Genomic DNA, 23404 nt, shown 5'->3' on the forward strand with positions numbered 1-23404 from the left:
GTCCCACTGGTGGGTGTTATCCAAAGATTGTTAATCTTCACTTGTGGTTTATGCAAGTATAGGCTTATAAGCTGGACACGAGTTCTCTCACATTGACAGTGGCTTGACGAAAAATGCAGACTAACCCCACACTCATATGGTGCCCTCGGGAAGTGGAGATATTTGGGATGTATATATATATATCTCGAAGCCTCTACTTCTTTTGTAGGGTCTGATGGTGTAGTGGGTTAAAGCATACTAGTTATGGCAGCTACTGGAAGGTAGTTGTGTTTTCTGGGTTCGAGTCCCACTGGTGGGTGTTGTCCAAAGATTGTTAATCTTCACTTGTGGTTTATGCAAGTATAGGCTTATAAGCTGGACATGAGTTCTCTCACATTGACAGTGGCTTGACGAAAAATGCAGACTAACCCCACACTCATCTGGTGCCCTCGGGAAGTGGAGATATTTGGGATGTATATATATATATCTCGAAGCCTCTACTTCTTTTGTAGGGTCTGATGGTGTAGTGGGTTAAAGCAGACTAGTTATGGCAGCTACTGGAAGGTAGTTGTGCTTTCTGGGTTCGAGTCCCACTGGTGGGTGTTGTCCAAAGATTGTTAATCTTCACTTGTGGTTTATGCAAGTATAGGCTTATAAGCTGGACACGAGTTCTCTCACATTGACAGTGGCTTGACGAAAAATGCAGACTAACCCCACACTCATCTGGTGCCCTCGGGAAGTGGAGATATTTGGGATGTATATATATCTCGAAGCCTCTACTTCTTTTGTAGGGTCTGATGGTGTAGTGGGTTAAAGCATACTAGTTATGGCAGCTACTGGAAGGTAGTTGTGCTTTCTGGGTTCGAGTCCAACTGGTGGGTGTTGTCCAAAGATTGTTAATCTTCACTTGTGGTTTATGCAAGTATAGGCTTATATATATATATATATATATATATATATATATATATATATATATATATATATATATATATATATTTATATATGTCGTACCTAGAAGCCAGAACGCACTTCTCAGCCTACTATGCAAGGCTCGATTTGCCTAATGAGCCAAGTTTTCCTGAATAAATATATTTTCTCTAAGTTTTTTTCTTATGAAATGATAAAGCTACCCATTTCATTATGTATGAGGTCAATTTTTTTTTATTGGAGTTAAAATTAACGTAGATATATGACCGAAACTAACCAACCCTACCTAACCTAACCTAACTTATCTTTATAGGTTAGGTTAGGTAGGTGAAAAAGGTAGGTTAGGTTAGGTTAGGTAGGTTAGGTAGTCGAAAAAACATTAATTCATGAAAACTTGGCATATTAGGCAAATCGGGCCTTGCATAGTAGGCTGAGAAGTGCGTTCTGGCTACTAGGTACGACATATATAAATATATATATATATATATATATATATATATATATATATATATATATATATATATTATTAAATATGACCGAAAAAGTAAGATTAATAATTCTAACACGAATTTTCTCAATCTTTCGTACATTTCTTTTCACTGTTGGAGGTAAATCAAAAATCAATTCTCCAAAATTCATTTTTGTTTCTAGTCTGACGGGACACGGGCGCGTTTCGTAAAACTTATTACATTTTCAAAGACTTTAGTTCACAAATACACAACTGAATAGAACTTACGTATCTCCGATTTTATATCTACATTTGAGTGAGGTGGAAGGGGTGATGTGGCATTAACACAAGACAGAACAAAATGTGGTATTAATAGGGTATTAATTTCATCAACGCAAGACAGAACACGAAGCAATGGATATTGAATAGAAGTGTTTGTAGAAAGCCTATTGGTCCATATTTCTTGATGCTTCTATATTTGAGCGGAGTCTTGAGGTGGGTAGAATATAGTTGTGCAATAATTGGCTGTTGATTGCTGGTGTTGACTTCTTGATGTGTAGTGCCTCGCAAACGTCAAGCCGCCTGCTATCGCTGTATTTTGAATTTTGGAGAATTGATTTTTGATTTACCTCCAACAGTGAAGCGTAATGTACGAAAGATTGAGAAAATTCGTGTTAGAATTATTAATCTTACTTTTTCGGTCATATTTAATAATATATATATATATATATATATATATATATATATATATATATATATATATATATGTCGTACCTAGTAACCAGAACACACTTCTCAGCATACTATGCAAGGCCCGATTTGCCTAATAAGCCAAGTTTTCATGAATTAATATATTTTCTCTAATTTTTTTGTTTTGTTATATAAAGCTACCCATTTCATTATGTATGAGGTCAATTTTTTTTTATTCGAGTTAAAATTAACGTAGATATATGACCGAACCTAGCCAACCCTACCTAACCTAATGTATAAATATATAAATATAAATATATATATTTAAATATATATATATATATATATATATATATATATATTTATATATATAAATATATATATAAATATAAATATTTTATAAAAATTTGTGAGGGTACCACCTCTGGTGCCAATGTGGTGACCCATAGCCTCGGAGAAGAAAATAAAAGTATTCAGAGGAGACCATGTGGTTTCTCACTGAGCACTAATATTATCGTTTCCTACCACCCCCATTCTTTTGTATGTACACATATATATTTGCTTTATTTGAACTTTGTTACAAAAAAGGAGTTACATATGGGTTACAAAGATGGTTATCATAGGTTGTCGAGTTCCTCCAGCTCCTCAGATGGCGGGCAGGAACCCTGGATGCAGTGCGCATTTCCCCTCTGTATCGCCACGCTGAGGCACTGGAAAAGAAAGCTGGCAGCTCTAGGGTCCCTTGTTGTTTCAATGAGCCTAGAACCCAGTTCCTTCAAAAAACTGGTAGCACTTTTACCCCAGGCGCCGAGTGTCTCAGAAGCAATGGGGACAAAATTGTAGTGGTGATCCAGTTCTCTATACTTTCGGGATTTGGCTGCTTCCCTGTGGGTGGCAACGCCACCTGGTTGTGCAACACTTAGGTTAATGTAGGTGTTAGCCAGGGTTGATACGCACGTGTAGTCCCATACCAACTGCTTGCCATTCTTCCAGGGGTTCACTGTGATACCATATGGGCGACCAATAAGAGCATCAGAGTTACGGGGCGTTAGGCAACGGGGCTCTCTTTCAGCTGGGCATCCAGCTGTGGTGAGGGTCCTCTTGATGATGTCGTTAACTTCACTGTGCCTCGAGTGCCATCCCCCTGTGCTTTGGCAGAGTAGGCCATGGTGGCCGTACCTGTCAGCCACCACCTCGCCGCAAATACACCTATATCTGGTGTAGATTGGGGCAGCAAGGCGAAGGGCCACAGCAATTCGGATGGCGTGTGGTGTGAGACGCGTGCCAGTTGCCGACATTGGGGTTGCTAACAGGAAATCCCCTGCATGTGGGGCTGCTACTGCGGTGAGGTGAGCAATGTCGTGTTGTGTTGTTGCAGCACCCAGGCACTCTGCAGCAACTTGGTCTACAATGGGACCATCCCAGCTGGATTGCTTGTGGGCTTTTGGGGATGGTGGTTGAGGTGATGGGCCTGCACGAGAGGCCCACTCTGTGGCACAGCGTGTAAAATTGGGATCATGTACACCTGCCAGCTGATGTAAGTGGGCAGGTGGAATTTCCTTCACAAGGTCGTCAGATGCTGATAAGGAGGACAGGAAGGCTGGAACAGCGATTTGCGTTGCTGTTCGAACTCCGAGGCCCCCAAGTCTTACGGGAAGAGAGGCTTGTTTCCACTGTAGGTCATCAACAGAGAGGTTAAGGGCTTTTTCTAGCATTGATTTCAGTAACCGGTCATACTCACTTAGTTTTTGGCTACTGTAAGATGGTGAACACCTCAGAAAGTAGGTTAACCTGGGGAGGGACAGACATCTGGTGATGAGGTAGAGTGCATCATGAGCATCAATATCCTCAATCCTCCCATCCATCGTCTTAAGGTCGGCAATTTTCTTATCAAGGACCTCATCGATGGCTTTCAACCCCAGGGGAGCTCCTAGGAGTGTGCTGTCTTCAGGTTTAGTTTTATGGATATTTGGCAGAAGACCCTCTATTCTCTCTACGATGCCCTGGTTGGAACATATTATTTCACATTTAGAAGGGTTCAGGGTGAGGCCTAAAACTGTACCTTGCTCCTGGATTTTTCAGATGTCCTCCAGGAGGGAGTCTTGGGAACCAGCTAGGGTACCATCATCCAAGAACCAGATGTTATGCTCGCTGGACAGGACCTCTGTGACTTGTTTGATGACTAAGCAGAAAAGGAGAGGAGCAAGGGGGTCACCCTGTTGGACGCCTTCTCGCGAGTCAATTTCATGTTCGCCAAAAAGTAGCTTAAGGTCCATACTGTAGCATGAATGTACAAAAGGGTAGAGGGAAGGGAAATGACTATGAACCGCTCGGAGTACAGCGTCCCTCCGCACCAAATTGTAGGCATTTTTGAAATCTAGCTTGATAAGGGCCTTTTCGTCTGTGATGCTGGCGATGAAGGCTCGAGCTGCATGGGCTGCCGCCTCACACCCTTGTGGAATGCCGAACCCGAGCTGTTTTGGCTTCAGCATGTTGGCTGCTGCATCACTAACTGTTCTTGTAGCTGCCTTTGCGACGAGACGCCGGAGAGAATTGCCCATAGCTATTGGCCTGATCCCTCCATCCTTTTTCTTTAGAGCACAGAGAGATGCTCCAAAAAAGATAGGTCTTATGGTCGCTGGTATGTTGCCAGCTAGACATGTGTTGGTGAATCTGGTTAGTTCCACCAAGAGGTTCTTTGCAATGTCACCCAGTGCAGGGTTGAGCATTTGCTTGAGGTGGTTGGGTTTTAGTCCTGTGAACCCACCTGCTGATCCTGTTGGGAAGGACATAGCTGCTTTATGGACCACAGATTCAGCCACCCAGAGAGGTTCTGCTGCGATAGCCCCCACTTGTACAATGTCGTCCTCACGCGGAGCCCTGGGTGGGTGTTTCTCCCTTAGGGCTTGAGCTGTTGCGGCATCTCTGTCGGCAATTGAGTCCTCACTGGTGATGACTCTTGTTGCGCCAATAGTGTTTCCTTCTTCTATTTTCTTGGTGACTGATGTTCTGATTTTTGATGTCTCGGATATGACACTGTTGCTCTTCCTGCCGTGGGTGTTTCTCGCGCGAGTGGGAAGGCGCACCTGGTTGTCCTCCCTGGGAAAATCATTTATAGCTTTGATGACTGAGGCAGCTAAGGTCTTGTCTCTCCTTGCAGGGGTGGCTAGACATATGTTGCCAAACAGTAGGAGGTTGTGCCATGCTTGGGTCGTTCCAGGAGAGTCGTTGACCTTTCTCAGGAGGGCAGATAATTTGGCTGCTGCATGGGGGTGGGCTGCTTTAGGGATGTGTTGTAAGGTTCTAGCTGATGTTGCTTTAATAGCTTCTAATAAGTTTTCTGTGGGAATGAAGGTCTGGGAGGTGTTTTGCCTTACGGGCGGTGTGGGCTGTTGATTGGTGTTCTCCCTGGGAGGGCGCCGAGAACCCAAACACCTGGCTCCGTTGTGGTAATGAAAGCGCACATTATCGTCCCTCAACCGGATATAGCATACCTTGTCACACGTCTGACATCTGCCTTGTCTACCCCTGCTTGATGGCTCATCTTGGCTTGGAGAAGCCTGGCTGTCTGTTGAGAGCTATATATATAAATATATAAATATATATATATATATATATATATATATATATATATATATATATATATATATATATATATATATATATATATATGAATGAAAACTCACACCCCAGAAGTGACTCGAACCCATACTCCCAGAAGCAACGCAACTGGTAACTACAGGGCGCCTTAATCCGCTTAACCATCACGGCCGTCAAAAGGAAGTGATAGCCGAGGCTATTTGAGCCACTTCCCCGACGGCAACTCGGATGGTAATCTTGGGCATAGCATTTCAACAAATCACCTCATTCTTTGGGGCACACGTGAGGAACACAAATGCGAACAAGCCTGAATGGTCCCCAGGACTATATGCGAATGAAAACTCACACCCCAGAAGTGACTCGAACCCATACTCCCAGAAGCAACGCAACTGGTAACTACAGGGCGCCTTAATCCGCTTGACCATCACGGCCGTCAAAAGGAAGTGATAGCCGAGGCTATTTGAGCCACTTCCCCGACGGCAACTCGGATGGTAATCTTGGGCATAGCATTTCAACAAATCACCTCATTCTTTGGGGCACACGTGAGGAACACAAATGCGAACAAGCCTGAATGGTCCCCAGGACTATATGCGAATGAAAACTCACACCCCAGAAGTGACTCGAACCCATACTCCCAGAAGCAACGCAACTGGTAACTACAGGGCGCCTTAATCCGCTTGACCATCACGGCCGTCAAAAGGAAGTGATAGCCGAGGCTATTTGAGCCACTTCCCCGACGGCAACTCGGATGGTAATCTTGGGCATAGCATTTCAACAAATCACCTCATTCTTTGGGGCACACGTGAGGAACACAAATGCGAACAAGCCTGAATGGTCCCCAGGACTATATGCGAATGAAAACTCACACCCCAGAAGTGACTCGAACCCATACTCCCAGAAGCAACGCAACTGGTAACTACAGGGCGCCTTAATCCGCTTGACCATCACGGCCGTCAAAAGGAAGTGATAGCCGAGGCTATTTGAGCCACTTCCCCGACGGCAACTCGGATGGTAATCTTGGGCATAGCATTTCAACAAATCACCTCATTCTTTGGGGCACACGTGAGGAACACAAATGCGAACAAGCCTGAATGGTCCCCAGGACTATATGCGAATGAAAACTCACACCCCAGAAGTGACTCGAACCCATACTCCCAGAAGCAACGCAACTGGTAACTACAGGGCGCCTTAATCCGCTTGACCATCACGGCCGTCAAAAGGAAGTGATAGCCGAGGCTATTTGAGCCACTTCCCCGACGGCAACTCGGATGGTAATCTTGGGCATAGCATTTCAACAAATCACCTCATTCTTTGGGGCACACGTGAGGAACACAAATGCGAACAAGCCTGAATGGTCCCCAGGACTATATGCGAATGAAAACTCACACCCCAGAAGTGACTCGAACCCATACTCCCAGAAGCAACGCAACTGGTAACTACAGGGCGCCTTAATCCGCTTGACCATCACGGCCGTCAAAAGGAAGTGATAGCCGAGGCTATTTGAGCCACTTCCCCGACGGCAACTCGGATGGTAATCTTGGGCATAGCATTTCAACAAATCACCTCATTCTTTGGGGCACACGTGAGGAACACAAATGCGAACAAGCCTGAATGGTCCCCAGGACTATATGCGAATGAAAACTCACACCCCAGAAGTGACTCGAACCCATACTCCCAGAAGCAACGCAACTGGTAACTACAGGGCGCCTTAATCCGCTTGACCATCACGGCCGTCAAAAGGAAGTGATAGCCGAGGCTATTTGAGCCACTTCCCCGACGGCAACTCGGATGGTAATCTTGGGCATAGCATTTCAACAAATCACCTCATTCTTTGGGGCACACGTGAGGAACACAAATGCGAACAAGCCTGAATGGTCCCCAGGACTATATGCGAATGAAAACTCACACCCCAGAAGTGACTCGAACCCATACTCCCAGAAGCAACGCAACTGGTAACTACAGGGCGCCTTAATCCGCTTGACCATCACGGCCGTCAAAAGGAAGTGATAGCCGAGGCTATTTGAGCCACTTCCCCGACGGCAACTCGGATGGTAATCTTGGGCATAGCATTTCAACAAATCACCTCATTCTTTGGGGCACACGTGAGAAAGCGGATTAAGGCGCCCTGTAGTTACCAGTTGCGTTGCTTCTGGGAGTATGGGTTCGAGTCACTTCTGGGGTGTGAGTTTTCATTCGCATATAGTCCTGGGGACCATTCAGGCTTGTTCGCATTTGTGTTCCTCACGTGTGCCCCAAAGAATGAGGTGATTTGTTGAAATGCTATGCCCAAGATTACCATCCGAGTTGCCGTCGGGGAAGTGGCTCAAATAACCTCGGCTATCACTTCCTTTTGACGGCCGTGATGGTCAAGCGGATTAAGGCGCCCTGTAGTTACCAGTTGCGTTGCTTCTGGGAGTATGGGTTCGAGTCACTTCTGGGGTGTGAGTTTTCATTCGCATATAGTCCTGGGGACCATTCAGGCTTGTTCGCATTTGTGTTCCTCACGTGTGCCCCAAAGAATGAGGTGATTTGTTGAAATGCTATGCCCAAGATTACCATCCGAGTTGCCGTCGGGGAAGTGGCTCAAATAGCCTCGGCTATCACTTCCTTTTGACGGCCATGATGGTCAAGCGGATTAAGGCGCCCTGTAGTTACCAGTTGCGTTGCTTCTGGGAGTATGGGTTCGAGTCACTTCTGGGGTGTGAGTTTTCATTCGCATATAGTCCTGGGGACCATTCAGGCTTGTTCGCATTTGTGTTCCTCACGTGTGCCCCAAAGAATGAGGTGATTTGTTGAAATGCTATGCCCAAGATTACCATCCGAGTTGCCGTCGGGGAAGTGGCTCAAATAGCCTCGGCTATCACTTCCTTTTGACGGCCGTGATGGTCAAGCGGATTAAGGCGCCCTGTAGTTACCAGTTGCGTTGCTTCTGGGAGTATGGGTTCGAGTCACTTCTGGGGTGTGAGTTTTCATTCGCATATAGTCCTGGGGACCATTCAGGCTTGTTCGCATTTGTGTTCCTCACGTGTGCCCCAAAGAATGAGGTGATTTGTTGAAATGCTATGCCCAAGATTACCATCCGAGTTGCCGTCGGGGAAGTGGCTCAAATAGCCTCGGCTATCACTTCCTTTTGACGGCCGTGATGGTCAAGCGGATTAAGGCGCCCTGTAGTTACCAGTTGCGTTGCTTCTGGGAGTATGGGTTCGAGTCACTTCTGGGGTGTGAGTTTTCATTCGCATATAGTCCTGGGGACCATTCAGGCTTGTTCGCATATATATATATATATATATATGTCGTACCTAGTAGCCAGAACACACTTCTCAGCCTACTATGCAAGGCTCGATTTGCCTAATAAGCTAAGTTTTCATGAATTGTTTTTCGACTACCTAACCTAACCTAACTTTTTCATCAACCTAACCTAACCTAATAGGTTAGGTTAGGTAGGGTTGGTTAGGTTCCGTCATATATCTACGTTAATTTTAACTCCAATAAAAAAAGTTGACCTCATACATAATGAAATGGGTAGTTTTATCATTTCATAAGAAAAAAATTAGAGAAAATATATTAATTCAGGAAAACTTGCCTTATTAGGCAAATCGGGCCTTGCATAGTAGGCTGAGAAGTGCGTTCTGGCTACTAGGTACGATATATATATATATATATATATATATATATATATATATATATATATATATATATATATATATATATATTTTTATATATATATATATATTTTTATATATATATATATATATGTCGTACCTAATAGCCAGAACGCACTTCTCAGCCTACTATGCAAGGCCCGATTTGCCTAATAAGCCAAGTTTTCCTGAATTAATATATTTTTTCTAATTTTTTTCTTATGAAATGATAAAGCTACCCATTTCATTATGTATGAGGTCAATTTTTTTTATTCGAGTTAAAATTAACGTAGATATATGACCGAACCTAACCAACCCTACCTAACCTAACCTAACCTATCTCTATCGGTTAGGTTAGGTTAGGTAGCAGAAAAAGTTAGGTTAGGTTAGGTTAGGTAGGTTAGGTCGTCGAAAAAACATTAATTCATGAAAACTTGACTTATTAGGCAAATCGGGCCATGCATAGTTGGCTGAGAAGTGCGTTCTGGCTATTAGGTACGACATATATATATATATATATATATATATAATATATATATGTCGTACCTAGTAGCCAGAACTCACTTATCAGCCTACTATGCAAGGCCCGATTTGCCTAATAAGCCAAGTTTTCCCGAATTATTATATTTTCTCTCATTTTTTTCTTATGAAATGATAAAGCTACCCATTTCATTGTATATGAGGTCAAGTTTTTTTTATTGGAGATAAAATTAATGTAGATATATGACCGAACCTAATCAACCCTACCTAACCTATCTTTATAGGTTAGGTTAGGTAGCCGAAAAAGTTAGGTTAGGTTAGGTAGGTTAGGTAGTCTAAAAACAATTAATTCATGAAAACTTGGCTTATTAGGCAAATCGGGCCTTGCATAGTTGGCTGACAAGTGCGTTCTGGCTACTAGGTACAACATATATAAATATTTATATATAATTAGTTGTGAGGGTACCACCTCTGGTGCCAATGTGGGGACCCATAGCCTCGGAGAAGAAAATAAAAAGTATTCAGAGGAGACCTTGTGGTTTCTCACTGAACACTAATATTATCTTCTCCTACCACCCGCATTCTTTTGTATGTACACATATATATTTACTTTATTTGAACTTTGTTACAAAAAAGGAGTTACATATGGGTTACAAAGATGGTTATCATAGGTTGTCGAGTTCCTCCAGCTCCTCAGATGGCGGGCAGGAACCCTGGATGCAGTGCGCCTTTCCCCTCTGTATATATAATATAATAATAATGTATAATATAATATAATGTATATATTTCCCCTCTGTATATATAATTATATATATATATATATATATATATATATAAATATAATTATATATATATATATATTTATATATCTATATATATATATATATATATATATATATATATATATATATATATATATAAATATTTATATATAATTATATATATATAAATAAATATTTATATATAATTATATATATATATATATATTATATATATATATATATATATAAATATATATATAAATAAATATATATATATATATTTATATATCTATAATATATAAATCTTAGCAAACAACACAGAAATCATCGATAGATACAGCGATAGCAGGCGGCTTGACATATGCGAGACACTACACATCAAGAAGTCAACACCAGCAATCAACAGCCAATTAATGCACAACTATATTCTACCCACTTCAAGACTCCGCTCCAATATAGAAGCATCAAGAAATATGGGCCAATAAAAATAGGCCTTCTGCAGTTACCTACCTTTAATACCCCTTGTTTCGTGTCCTGTCTTGTGTTAAAAGTTTATTTTCACTCCATCCAAAACTATTGTAACATGTCACCTCACCCAAATGTAGGTATAAAAACTCGAAGATGTTTAAGCTCTATGCAGTTAAAGTTGTGTGTGTGTGTGTAAACTAAAAGTCTTTGGAAATGTAATAAGTTTTACGAAACGCACTCAAGTGTCGTGTCAGACTAGAAATAAAAATGAATTTTGGAGAATTGATTTTTGAATTATAATCAACAGTGAAAAGAAACGTAAGAAAGATCGAGAAAATTCGTGTTAGAATTATTAATCTTACTTTTTCGGTCATATTTAATAATATATATAAGTACAACCTCGATTCAACGTACCCCGAGTCAACGAATCTCCGGCTAGTTCGCACACTTTTCAGGCCGGATTTACTCACCCGGTTCGACGAACAATGGTTCGCTGAAGCGGGGATGTTCGGATTTGCTTAGAATGTCGAGACAGAGTTCACAGACTGGTGGAAAACTTTCACATCCTATCACAGATTACAATTATTAATTCCTTCATATGACAAGTTCGATCACACAAGTGGACCACACAAGTGGACCGCACATGTGGTCCACAAGCTTACGATGTTGGGACAGAGTTCACAGTGGTAGAAAACTGTTTCATTCTATCACAGATTACAATTAATAATTACTTCATAAGACAAGTTGGATCACACAAGTGGACCACACAACAAATGAATCATATGAACCAAACACCAGCCAGAATGGTCCACAAGAAGTGACGCATATTAACCAAACACCAGCCAGAGTCGTCCACACAAGTGAACGACTGAGTTTCAATGATTTTCGTTCACCGATTTGTGGCACACGTATCTTTGTAAATTAATTTAAAGGCTGAAGGTGTTTTGAATAGCTAGCTAATATGTTGAAATCTTCTTATATACATTTTCTGTGATGAAAAAAGACGAGTGAGGGTGGACAGATAAGGGAATACTGTACAGTAAACCTCACTTTACAGTGAGGTTTCACTCACTTTCGTTTGTGTTGTCATAGTTCAGTGACCCATGGCTTTGAACGTTTCACATTAATAAAGCATTTCTAAAACTGGTGTTTTAATAACTCTTTATTATCCTATATACTGTAATAAGGTAGATATCTCCTATTTGAGAAATTATTCACGTTATTGGCAGCACAACTCCAGCACGAGTGGACAGGTCTAATCCCTGTCCATACAACACCATGCTTGTTGTGTTGGATTTCGTCACCACAGTTCAGCGATCTACGGCTTCGAAATAATAAAATTAATAAATCAGTTCCAAAATAAGTTTTTTTATAGCTCTTATTATCGTAATAATGTTGCTAAACTAAATATATAACCCAAAAATATATAATTTGATGTAAATCGAATATTTAAGAGAAGTTTATGTTACTGGATCAGGCTTAAACACCAGCCTACTGAAGGGTGTACGTATAGACTTAGTCTGCGTTCGCACAGTATGCACCCAGTGCCCTTAGCTTTGTCTGTGATTGACGTACAGTATTTATCCGCCGGTGGAAGAATAATCGTGGAATTGACCATTTTTTTTACTACAGCTCTTTGGTTATAAAACAAAATGTCTCAGGGGCTTACTAATAGTGCCTTATTAATGCCAAAAATGAAGCAATATTTTGCAAGAACTAGTAGCAGAAAATCAACCAGCACGAGAACAGCCGTACCCAACACGAGAACAGCCGTACCCAGCACGAGAACAGCCGTACTCAGCACGAGAACAGCCGTACCCAGCACGAGAACAGCCGTACCCAGCACAACACAACAACAGGCCGTTTGTGTTATCCAGGTATTTAGTATTTAAGATTATAGTAAGTAATATTTTATAATAATATTGCAGCAGGTTAGGGGCTAAGCATTTACACTCTTAGGTCAGCAAACTAGCTAGAAGGTTAGACCATTAGACTCCACTGGTCAACCGGGGCCCTGCATACCCTAGCTTATCCTAACCTAGCCCAGCTTAAACCATCTTAGCATAGTTCATTCTAGCTGTGCATAGGGCTAGCACAGCCTTCCTTATCCTAGTTTACCTCTTCCTAGCCTACCGTAGCCAAGCCTATCCAAGTATACCCTTACCTAGTCTTGTCTAGCCTAACCCTGCCTTGCTTTTAAACATGACCAGTCCTTCCTACCCTAGCCAAGCCTTGACCAGCTTAGCCAAGCCAATCCCTGCCTAGATTTAGCATAGCCTAGCCTTTTTATTAATATATGGAGGGTACCACCTCTGGTTGAGTTTGTAAGAACCCTCCACTTATAGGGTTGAGGGTTCCATATATATATATATATATATATATATATATATATATATATATATATATATATATATATATATATATATATATATATAATATAAATAATGTGTGTGTAAACATGCCACATGTGTGTGTGTGTGTGTGTGTGTGTAAATCACAAAAATTAACACATGTTGAAAAATGTGACAGTGTCAGACCACGGAGGAAGAATTGAAACAGGAATTTCCTTAAGTACTTTCATATATTAATACATCTTCAGAAGGAATAATTTTTTATATAAATTAAATTAAAAAATCATTCCTCCATCGTCTGACACTCTATATATATATATATATATATATATATATATATATATATATATATATATATATATATATATATATATATATATATATATATTATATAATATATTATGTGTGTGTGAGTACTCACCTAGTTGTCCTTGTGGTGGTTGAGCTCTGGCTCTTTGTCCAGTATGTATGTATTCATAATAATATGTGTATTATTTTGCATTATTTGCATTATTTATATGTGTATTATTTAGTATTATTTTATATATATTCGAGGTGGCAGCCGTAGCAGTCGGTCGTGCAGGGGGTTGGGTCCCACATTTGTGCCCATTCAACAAGGATAACAGTGCCTGAGGAAGTCAAGAATCGACTCATGTCTGTGTTAATACCTGCTGAAGACTCTTAGTGGGTCGAGGAAGCCTACCTCTCCAGCAGTGCAACAGAATCAACTGTAAAAGGTGTGTTGTCCTGGCGGGAGGCGTGCTATGGAGGGGAAGGACACAGGCCTGGGTGAGGGTTATCTCAGTGCCTCCATAAACAACAGCCTCCAGGCGGGGAGGAGGCCTCATGTGGAGGAGGGGGGGAGTGAAGGGGAGGCTCACAAACCTGCTTGTATTCCAGCAGTCTTATAAGTGAATGTGTGCGTCTTTTCAGATGAACGGTGAGTTTGTAGTGATAAACATAATGCACCTGTGAAACTTTGTGCTAATTGTGTGTGACCGGGATACCTTCTCCCCCCCTCTCCCTAGCCTCCCACAGGCCTCGCCAGCCCACCCAGCTACCCTCTCCCGGCGGCTGACCCGACGACCATCGTCCACCCCACGACCACCGTCACCCCACGCAACCCTACGCCCACCGCCACCCCACGCCCACCGTCACCCCACGCAACCCTACGCCCACCGCTACCCCACGCCCACCGCCAGCCCACGCCCACACACGCCACACGCCCTACGGCTCCCTCACCAGGAAAGGGTGGAAGGACACATGTGGTGGGCTCAAGAGACTGGGTCACCAGTGTGCCAATAAGTGCTTGAAAAAGATAAGTTGAGTCCAGTCCTGTGGTGACTGGACCATTGTGAGTATCGTTCTGAGAGCACCACACCCAGTGAGCCAGGACACATTCACCAGTGTTTAGTGACAAAAAGGAAATTATCCAAGTGTTACGTGCCACATAAACCCTCCCCCCACCCCCTGAGTGTAGTGCCTCCCCCCACCCCCTGAGTGTAGTGCCCCCCCCCCCACCCCCTGAGTGTAGTGCCTCCCCCCCAGTGAGTGTAGTGTCTTCCGCTCGCCCGCTCCACCTGTGTAGTGTCTCCCCCCCCCCCCTCCGTGTGGTGCAGTGTCTTCCGCTCCCCCGCCCCCACCTCCCACGATCAGGTGGTCGCGCCTTCCCTCCTAGGCCCCCCTCCCAGACCGGGCCAGCGCGCAGCCTCCCAACCCCCACCTCCACGAGCCCACCCACCCCAGACATCTGCCCAGACATGACGCATAGTATAGGGGGACAACCTCGTCCCCACCAGCCAGGAGGGAGAGACAAATACTCCAGTGCAAGGTGACATTCACTTTACCTAAGGGGATGGCAGAAGAAGCCGCTACCAGCCAGCTCACCCCTCCCGAAGCCAATCAAAGGAGAGGCACATGCAGTGGTTGTGGGAACATCGTCAGCATCAACTCTGTCTCCAGAGTCATACGCCAGCATGGTGACTGTCCTGGGTCAGGGAGGCCTCCCGTGGGAGGAGGCAGCACTCAGGAGCCTGTTGCGCCAGTACAAATCGCAACAGATTACATTGCAACAGACGACCTGCTAGAGGCAATTAAAGCAACGTCAACCAGGACACTCACCCACATCCCAAAGGCCTCTCGCCCTTTTGCTGCAGGGAAATACACGGACCTCATCGCAAAAGTCAACAGAGGGTCAAATAACCTTGTTGCACCTGATACCATCAAAGCCTGGCACAATCTGTTACTTTTTGGCAATGCATGCTTAGGTGTACCAGACAGAGGAGGCAAGACACTGGCCTCATCCGTCAATAAAGCAATTAGGGATTTTCCTAGGGCTGACAACCTAGTCCGCCTCCCCAAACACACCAAACACCGCCGAGGCAGACCAAGTACGACAATCAGCGACAACAGAAAATTAGGTACCCAAGTCAGCAAGAAAATTGAAGAGGGCAATACAGTCGGGGCACTCAGGTTAATCACAAGTGAGGACAAAATTTTGCCCAGGGATGAAACCACAGCCCAAGCACTGAGAGAAAAACACCCCCTCAGGGCCGTAGGTGGACCTCCCCCACAGGTCAGGCTCGCCCCTAACCAGGAACCTCTCGTCCTCCGGGAGTCAGAGGTTTATAAAGCTATCGTTTCATTTCCCCCGGGCTCCTCAGGAGGCTACACAGGGGTTAGACCTCAACATGTGAAGGAAATGGTGAACCCTGTTCTTGGCCCAGCTGCAGAAGCGCTCCTGACAGAAATCACAACGTTTGTCAACAACTGCCTCGCCGGGTTAATCCCTGATGAAATCAAACCATTCTTCTTTGGTGCATCCCTATGTGCCCTCAAAAAGAAGGGGGGGAGGAATCAGACCCATTGCCGTTGGTAATACCCTTCGCCGCCTAGTTGCAAGGGCTGCTGTCAGAAGTATCCGAACGGAAGCAGCCACCATGCTGCAACCCAACCAGCTGGGGTTTGGAGTCCCCCAAGGCTGTGAAGCAGCGGCTCATGCTGCACGAGCCTACATTAGCTCTCTTACTGAAGACCAGGCAGTAGTAAAATTAGATTTTAAAAACGCTTTCAACTCGGTCAAAAGGGAAGCAATCCTCACTGCAGTCCAGGAACATTGCCCAAGCATTCTCCCGTTTGTGTCAGCAGGCTACAGCAAAGACTCAACCCTCCTGTATGGCAAACATGAAGTCACCTCAGCAGAGGGAATTCAACAGGGTGACCCACTTGCACCGTTCCTCTTTTGCATAGCGGTTCGAGAAATTACAACCAGACTGTCCAGCGTCAACATCTGGTTTCTGGATGATGGCACTCTGGCAGGCACACAAGATTCCCTGCTAGGAGACTTACAGCTGGTGAAGACACGGGGGGAGTCCATGGGTCTCGTTCTTAGCCCCTCCAAGTGCGAAATTATTGCATCTAGTGAAGTAATCATTAGAGCAGTGAAATCAGTTCTACCAGAAGCCTCAGTCGTTAAACCTACCGACAGCACACTACTCGGAGCACCTCTGGGCCACAATGCCATTGCTGCAGTCCTTGACGAAAAGTTTAGAGACCTAAAGAGGATGGAAGAGAGAATTGGGGACTTGGACTCCCACGATGCCCTCTACCTTCTCACAAAGTGCCTTACCCTGCCCAGGCTAACATACTTCTTAAGGTGTGCACCAACTTTTGGCAACCCACTTCTAAATCAATATGATGAGCTCCTCAGGTCAATATTCAGGAAGGCGCTCAACCTAGATTTAGATGACAGTCAGTGGGACCAAGCAACACTACCAGTGAGATTTGGAGGGATAGGCATACGAAAGGCAACTGAGGTAGCACTTCCAGCATTCTTATCCTCATGTACAGCAGCCAACGAATTGGTAGGGCAGATCCTACCAGAGCGTATGAGAGAGACAGCGGGAACTCATGATCAAACGTTCATCGAAGCAGCCAGACAATGGGACACCATTGCACACCCTCAACCCCGACCACAAGTCCCAAAAGACCACAAGCAGGCCCACTGGGATAGCCCCATAATGGAAAAGACTGTCACAGCAATGATTGACAACGCTGATGCTGAAAACAAAGCCCGCCTCCTAGCGGTAACAGCACCCCACGCCGGGGATTTTTTATTTGCTGTGCCCAATGCAGCCCTGGGAACTCGCCTCAGTCATGACGCTCTCCGCATTGGAGTTGCCCTTCGCCTTGCCGCCCCCATCCTCACCGAACATAGGTGCATCTGCGGAACTGCGATGGCAGACCAATATGGTCGTCATGGTCTGGTATGTCGTAAATCACAGGGTAAAATTGCAAGACATGAAGAAGTCAACGACATCATCAAGAGGAGCCTCGCCACAGCCCGCTGCCCGGCACAAAGAGAACCACACTTATCCAGACCTAACGACCCTCAGAAGCGCCCTGATGGGGTCCCCTTGCTACCTTGGAAGGATGGTAAGCAAGTGGTATGGGACTACACGTGTGCTGCCACACTGGCCAGTACCTACCTCCACTACAGCACACGTGAAAGCGGTGGTGCTGCTTCTTTCAGGGAATCGCAGAAAATTATTAAATACAGAGGTCTAGCACACTGCTACAGCTTTGTTCCGATCGGCTCAGAGACCCTCGGTTCGTGGGGAAAATGTGCATTGAAGTTCCTGAAGGAATTGGGGGACATATTGATCAGCGCTACAAAAGACCAGAGAGCAAAAAGTTTCTTGTTCCAGCGCCTCAGTGTTGCGATTCAGAGGGGAAATGCCTGTTGCGTCTTGGGCACTAGTCCAACTTCAGAGGAATTCGAAGAAGTGTTTGACTTGCAACAATGATCGAACCCGTCTGTGACATTCATCAATGTTTCCCATTGTTGTGTTCTTCAAGAGATCCATAACCTTTAAGCACCTTTTTGCATTATTATTTTTGTATCAACCCATGTATATCTTGTAACCATCAAATGCATAATAAAGCACAAAAAATATTCAAGGAAGGGGGTGGTAGGAGAAAAGCACACAGAAACTGTATTGGAGGGGATCTAAACAATCCCTCTAATGCGTTATGCGTGGTTTCCTCCGAGGCTATGGGTCCCCCTTCTTCCAGCTAGAGGTGGTACTCCCTTCCCATATTACCTATATATATATATATATATATATATATATATATATATATATATATATATATATATATATATGTCGTACCTAGTAGCCAGAACACACTTCTCAGCCTACTATGCAAGGCCCAATTTGCCTAATAAGCCAAGTTTTCATGAATTAATTGCTTTTCGACTACCTAACCTAACCTAACCTAACTTTTTCGGCTACCTAACCTAACCTAACCTATAAAGATCGGTTAGGTTAGGTTAGGTAGGGTTGGTTAGGTTTGGTCATATATCTACGTTAATTTTAACTCCAATAAAAAAACATTGACCTCATACATAATGATATGGGTAGCTTTATCATTTCAAAAGAAAAAATTTAGAGAAAATATATTAATTCAGGAAAACTTGGCTTATTAGGCAAATCGGGCCTTGCATAGTAGGCCGAGAAGTGCATTCTGGCTACTAGGTACGACATATATAAATATATATATATATATATATGTCGTACCTAGTAGCCAGAACGCACTTCTCAGCCTACTATGCAAGGCCTGATTTGCATAATAAGCCAAGTTTTCATGAATTAATGGTTTTTCGACTACCTAACCTAACCTAACCTATAAAGATAGGTTAGGTTAGGTTAGGTAGGGTTGGTTAGGTTCGGTCATATATCTACGATAATTTTAACTCCAATAAAAAAATTTTACCTCATACATAATGAAATGGGTAGCTTTTTCATTTCATATGAAAGAAATTGGGGAAAATATATTAATTCAGGAAAACTTGGCTTATTAGGCAAATCGGGCCTTGCATAGTAGGCCGAGAAGTGCGTTCTGGCTACTAGGTACGACATATATATATATATATATATATATATATATATATATATATATATATATATATATATATCCTGCCTGAAACGCTGCACATACTAGTGGCTTTACAAGATAGTTCTTATAAAGATAGCATTTTGTGGTTATTCTCTATATCTGGTTCACCTAACAGTAAATAAGTACCTGGGAGTTAGACAGCTGCTATGGGCTGTTTCCTAGGGATGTACTCACCTAGTTGTACTCACCTAGTTGTGCTTGCGGGGGTTGAGCTCTGGCTCTTTGGTCTCCCCTCTCAACCGTCAATCAACATGTGTACAGATTCCTGAGCCTATTGGGCTCTATCATATCTGTACTTGAAACTGTGTATGGAGTCAGCCTCCACCACATTACTTCCTAATGCATTCCATTTGTCAACCACTCTGACACTAAAAAAGTTCTTTCTAATATCTCTGTGGCTCATTTGGGCGCTCAGTTTCCACCTGTGTCCCCTTGTGCGTGTGCCCCTTGTGTTAAATAGCCTGTCTCTATCTACCCTATCAATTCCGTTGAGAATCTTGAATGTGGTGATCATGTCCCCCGTAACTCTTCTGTCTTCCAGCGAAGTGAGGTTAAATTCCCGTAGTCTCTCGTGGCTCATACCCCTCAGCCCGGGTACTAGTCTGGTGGCAAATCTTTGAACCTTTTCCAGTTTAGTCTTATCCTTGACTAGATACGGATTCCATGCTGGGGCTGCATACTCCAGGATTGGTCTGACATATGTGGTATACAAAGCTCTGAATGATTCTTTACAGAAATTTCTGAATGCCGTTCGTATGTTGGCCAGCCTGGCATATGCTGCTGATGTTATCCTCTTGATATGCGCTGCAGGAGACAGGTCTGGCATGATATCAACTCCCTAGTCTTTTTCTTTCTCTGACTCCTGAAGAATTTCCTCTCCCAGATAATACCTTGTATTTGGCCTCCTGCTCCCTGCACCTATCTTCATTATATTACATTTGGTTGGGTTAAACTCTAACAACCACTTGTTCGACCATTCCTGCAGTTTGTCTAGGTCTTCTTGAAGCCTCAAACAGTCCTCTTCTGTCTTAATCCTTCTCATAATTTTGGCATCGTCCGCAAACATTGAGAGAAATGAATCTATACCCTCCGGGAGATCATTTACATATATCAGAAACAAGATAGGACCGAGTACAGAGCCCTGTGGGACTCCACTGGTGACTTCACGCCAATCGGAGGTCTCACCCCTCACCATAACTCTCTGCTTCCTATTACTTAGGTACTCCCTTATCCACTGGAGCACCTTACCAGCTACACCTGCCTGTCTCTCCAGCTTATGTACCAGCCTCTTATGCGGTACTGTGTCAAAGGCTTTCCGACAATCCAAGAAAATGTAGTCCACCCAGCCCTCTCTTTCTTGCTTAGTCTGTGTTACCTGGTCATTGAATTCTATTAAGCCAGTCAGGCAAGATTTACCCTCCCTGAACCCATGTTGTCGATTTGTCACAAAGTCCCTTCTCTCCAGATGTGCTACCAGGTTTTTTCTCACGATCTTCTCCATCACCTTGCATGGTATACAAGTTAAGGACACTGGCCTGTCCTGTTCAGTGCCTCTTGCCTGTCGCCCTTTTTGTATATTGGGACCACATTCGCCGTCTTTCCATATTTCTGGTAGGTCTCCCGTCTCCAGTGACCTACTATACACTATGGAGAGTGGCAAGCAAAGTGCCTCTGCACACTCTTTCAATACCCATGGCGAGATCCCGTCTGGACCAACAGCCTTTCTAACATCCAGGTCCAGCAGGTGTCTCTTGACCTCCTTGTAATTTCAAACTCTTCCAAGGCCGTCTGGTTTACTTCCCTTTCTCCTAGCACAATGACCTCGCCTTGTTCTGTTGTGAAGACCTCTTGGAACCTCTTGTTGAGTTCATCACACACCTCTTTGTCATTCTCTGTATACCTGTCCTCACCTGTTCTAAGTTTCACTACCTGTTCTTTCATTGTTGTTTTCCTTCTGATATGACTGTGGAGTAGCTTTGGTTCGGTCTTGGCTTTGTTTGCTACATCATTTTCATTACTTTTCTCTGCTTCTCTTCTCACCCTGACATACTCATTCCTGGTTCTCTGGTATCTCTCTCTGCTTTCTGGTGTTCTGTTATTCCGGAAGTTCCTCCACGCCCTTTTGTTCAGTACCTTTGCTTCCATACATGCCCTATTATACCATGGATTCTTCTTTTGCTTCTTGGATTTTTCCTTTTTGGCCGGGATGTATCTGCTTACTGCCTCCTGACACTTTTGGGTGACATAGTCCATCATATCTTGTACAGACTTAGCTCTGAGGTCTGTGTCCCAAGGTCTTTCCCTTAGGAAGCTTCTCATCTCCTCATAATTTCCCTTTCGGTATGCCAGTCTTTTGTTTCCTAGTTCTTTTTTGGGGGGAATAATTCCTAGCTCTACCAGGTACTCAAAGTTCAATACACTGTGATCACTCATTCCCAAGGGCGCTTCCAGCTTGACTTCCCTTATATGTCACTCATTTAGGGTAAATATCAGATCAAGCATTGCTGGTTCATCCTCTCCTCTCATTCTTGTTGGATCCTTGATGTGCTGGCTTAGAAAGTTTCTTGCTGCCACGTCCAGCAGCTTAGCTCTCCATGTTTCTGGTCCTCCATGCCGGTCTCTGTTCTCCCAATCTATCTTCCCGTGGTTGAAGTCTCCCATAATTAGTAGTCCAGATCCATTCCTGCAACAGAAGCTGCTCTCTCCATTATGTTAATGGTGGCCATATTGTTTCTATCATATTCCTGTCTGGGTCTTCTGTCATTTGGTGGTGGATTATATATGACTACGCCTATAATTTTTTGCCCTCCAGTTGTTATTGTTCCTATTATGTAGTCACTGAAACCTTCACATCCCTGAACAACCAACTCCTCGAAATCCCAGCCTTTTCTTACCAGCAGAGCTACACCACCCCCACCTCTTCCTTCTTTCTCTTTCCTCATAACATAATAGTCCTGTGGGAACACTGCATTTGTTATTGTTTCCGTCAGCTTTGTTTCTGTGAGAGCTATTATGTCTGGGTTTTCCTTTAGTACCCATTCTCCAAGTTCATTTGCTTTATTTGTAATACCGTCTATGTTAGTGTACATTGCCTTGAGGCTCACTTTCTTCTGTCCCTTCTCAAATCTCCTCCTTGGTGAATGTTCTGCTGGTGGAGGAAGCTGTGCCATGGGTGTGAGGATTTGTGAGGTGGATACCAGGGTTGCAGAGGATACTGGGATGAGGGGTGGGGGGTCAAGTGAAGGGGGGAAGGACAGGGAGGGTATGGGGTGAATGGGGCGGGAGGACAGGAAGAAAAGGGGGGTTTTCTATGCAGAGGAGGGTGGTGGGGTTGCCCTCCCCGCTGGTGTTACTGGGTCGCTGGTTGTGGGTTCCCCCCTCGCCTCTGGGGGTGATGTGTTGGGAGCTGTGGTTTCCTGGTTTTCCCCTCTCGCCCTGCGCTTCTTCCTTGCTTCTGCCGCCATGGCCCTCTCCTCCCTTGCTTCTGCCGCCATGGCCCTCTCCTCCCTCGTCATGTCCCTCTGGAGGAATACTTTTTTGAATTCCCCCCCCCCCCTCCCCGCTCAGCTCGTTGTCGCCGTCTGGGGGCTTAGTGGGCGGCTGCCGGAGTGTGATGCTCCTTGGGACAGTCCTCTGTCCTTTTCTAGCCTTGTGCTCCTGCTGCCGTCCTCTCCAATTCTGCTGGGCATCTTTTCCTTTTCCTTCTGTTTCGTTTTTCTCCCCCCTCTTCTCCTATCTGCTTGCCGTTTCCTGCCGACCTTTTGCTCGTTCTGGTTCTTCCCTTGGACTTCTTCTACTTTGACGCCCGGGTGCTTGAGGAGGCATACTCTTGCACCCGTAGAACTGCAGTACCCGACGTCGAGAGCGAGGGGAACCTTTTATTGTCAATCCCCACTTCGTCACTGAACCCGATCTCGACGGACTGTCGGTTTCTTAAGGTGGCGTTTGTGGGGCGTATACTCACGACGCACCCCTAGGAGGCCCCGACAAGATCGGCGATAGCTTCTTGTTGGGTGTCCTGCCTCTAATTGTGGCTCCATGGTGGGTGTGGGGGCACATTCGTGAGTGAATTCGTAATTTCGTCAAGATGATAACCCCTGT

At 44.2% G+C, this 23404-nt stretch overlaps 1 long non-coding RNA gene across 2 annotated transcripts in view; it reads left to right on the forward strand.

Moving 5' to 3' along the window:
* The window catches only part of LOC138354928 (uncharacterized), a 244819-nt gene that overhangs the window by 207862 nt on the left and 13553 nt on the right, over positions 1-23404 (forward strand). The window contains exon 1 of one of the 2 annotated variants that reach the window (XR_011223719.1): positions 13865-14082. The exons of the other annotated variant lie outside the window; for it this stretch is intronic. This is a non-coding gene — a long non-coding RNA (uncharacterized lncRNA). Of the gene's footprint in view, positions 1-13864; positions 14083-23404 lie in introns of those variants that run through there. 2 annotated transcript variants of the gene reach the window in all.

Source organism: Procambarus clarkii, chromosome 65, assembly GCF_040958095.1.
Source record: "Procambarus clarkii isolate CNS0578487 chromosome 65, FALCON_Pclarkii_2.0, whole genome shotgun sequence".
In the NCBI taxonomy this organism is placed as follows: Eukaryota; Metazoa; Arthropoda; class Malacostraca; order Decapoda; family Cambaridae; genus Procambarus; species Procambarus clarkii.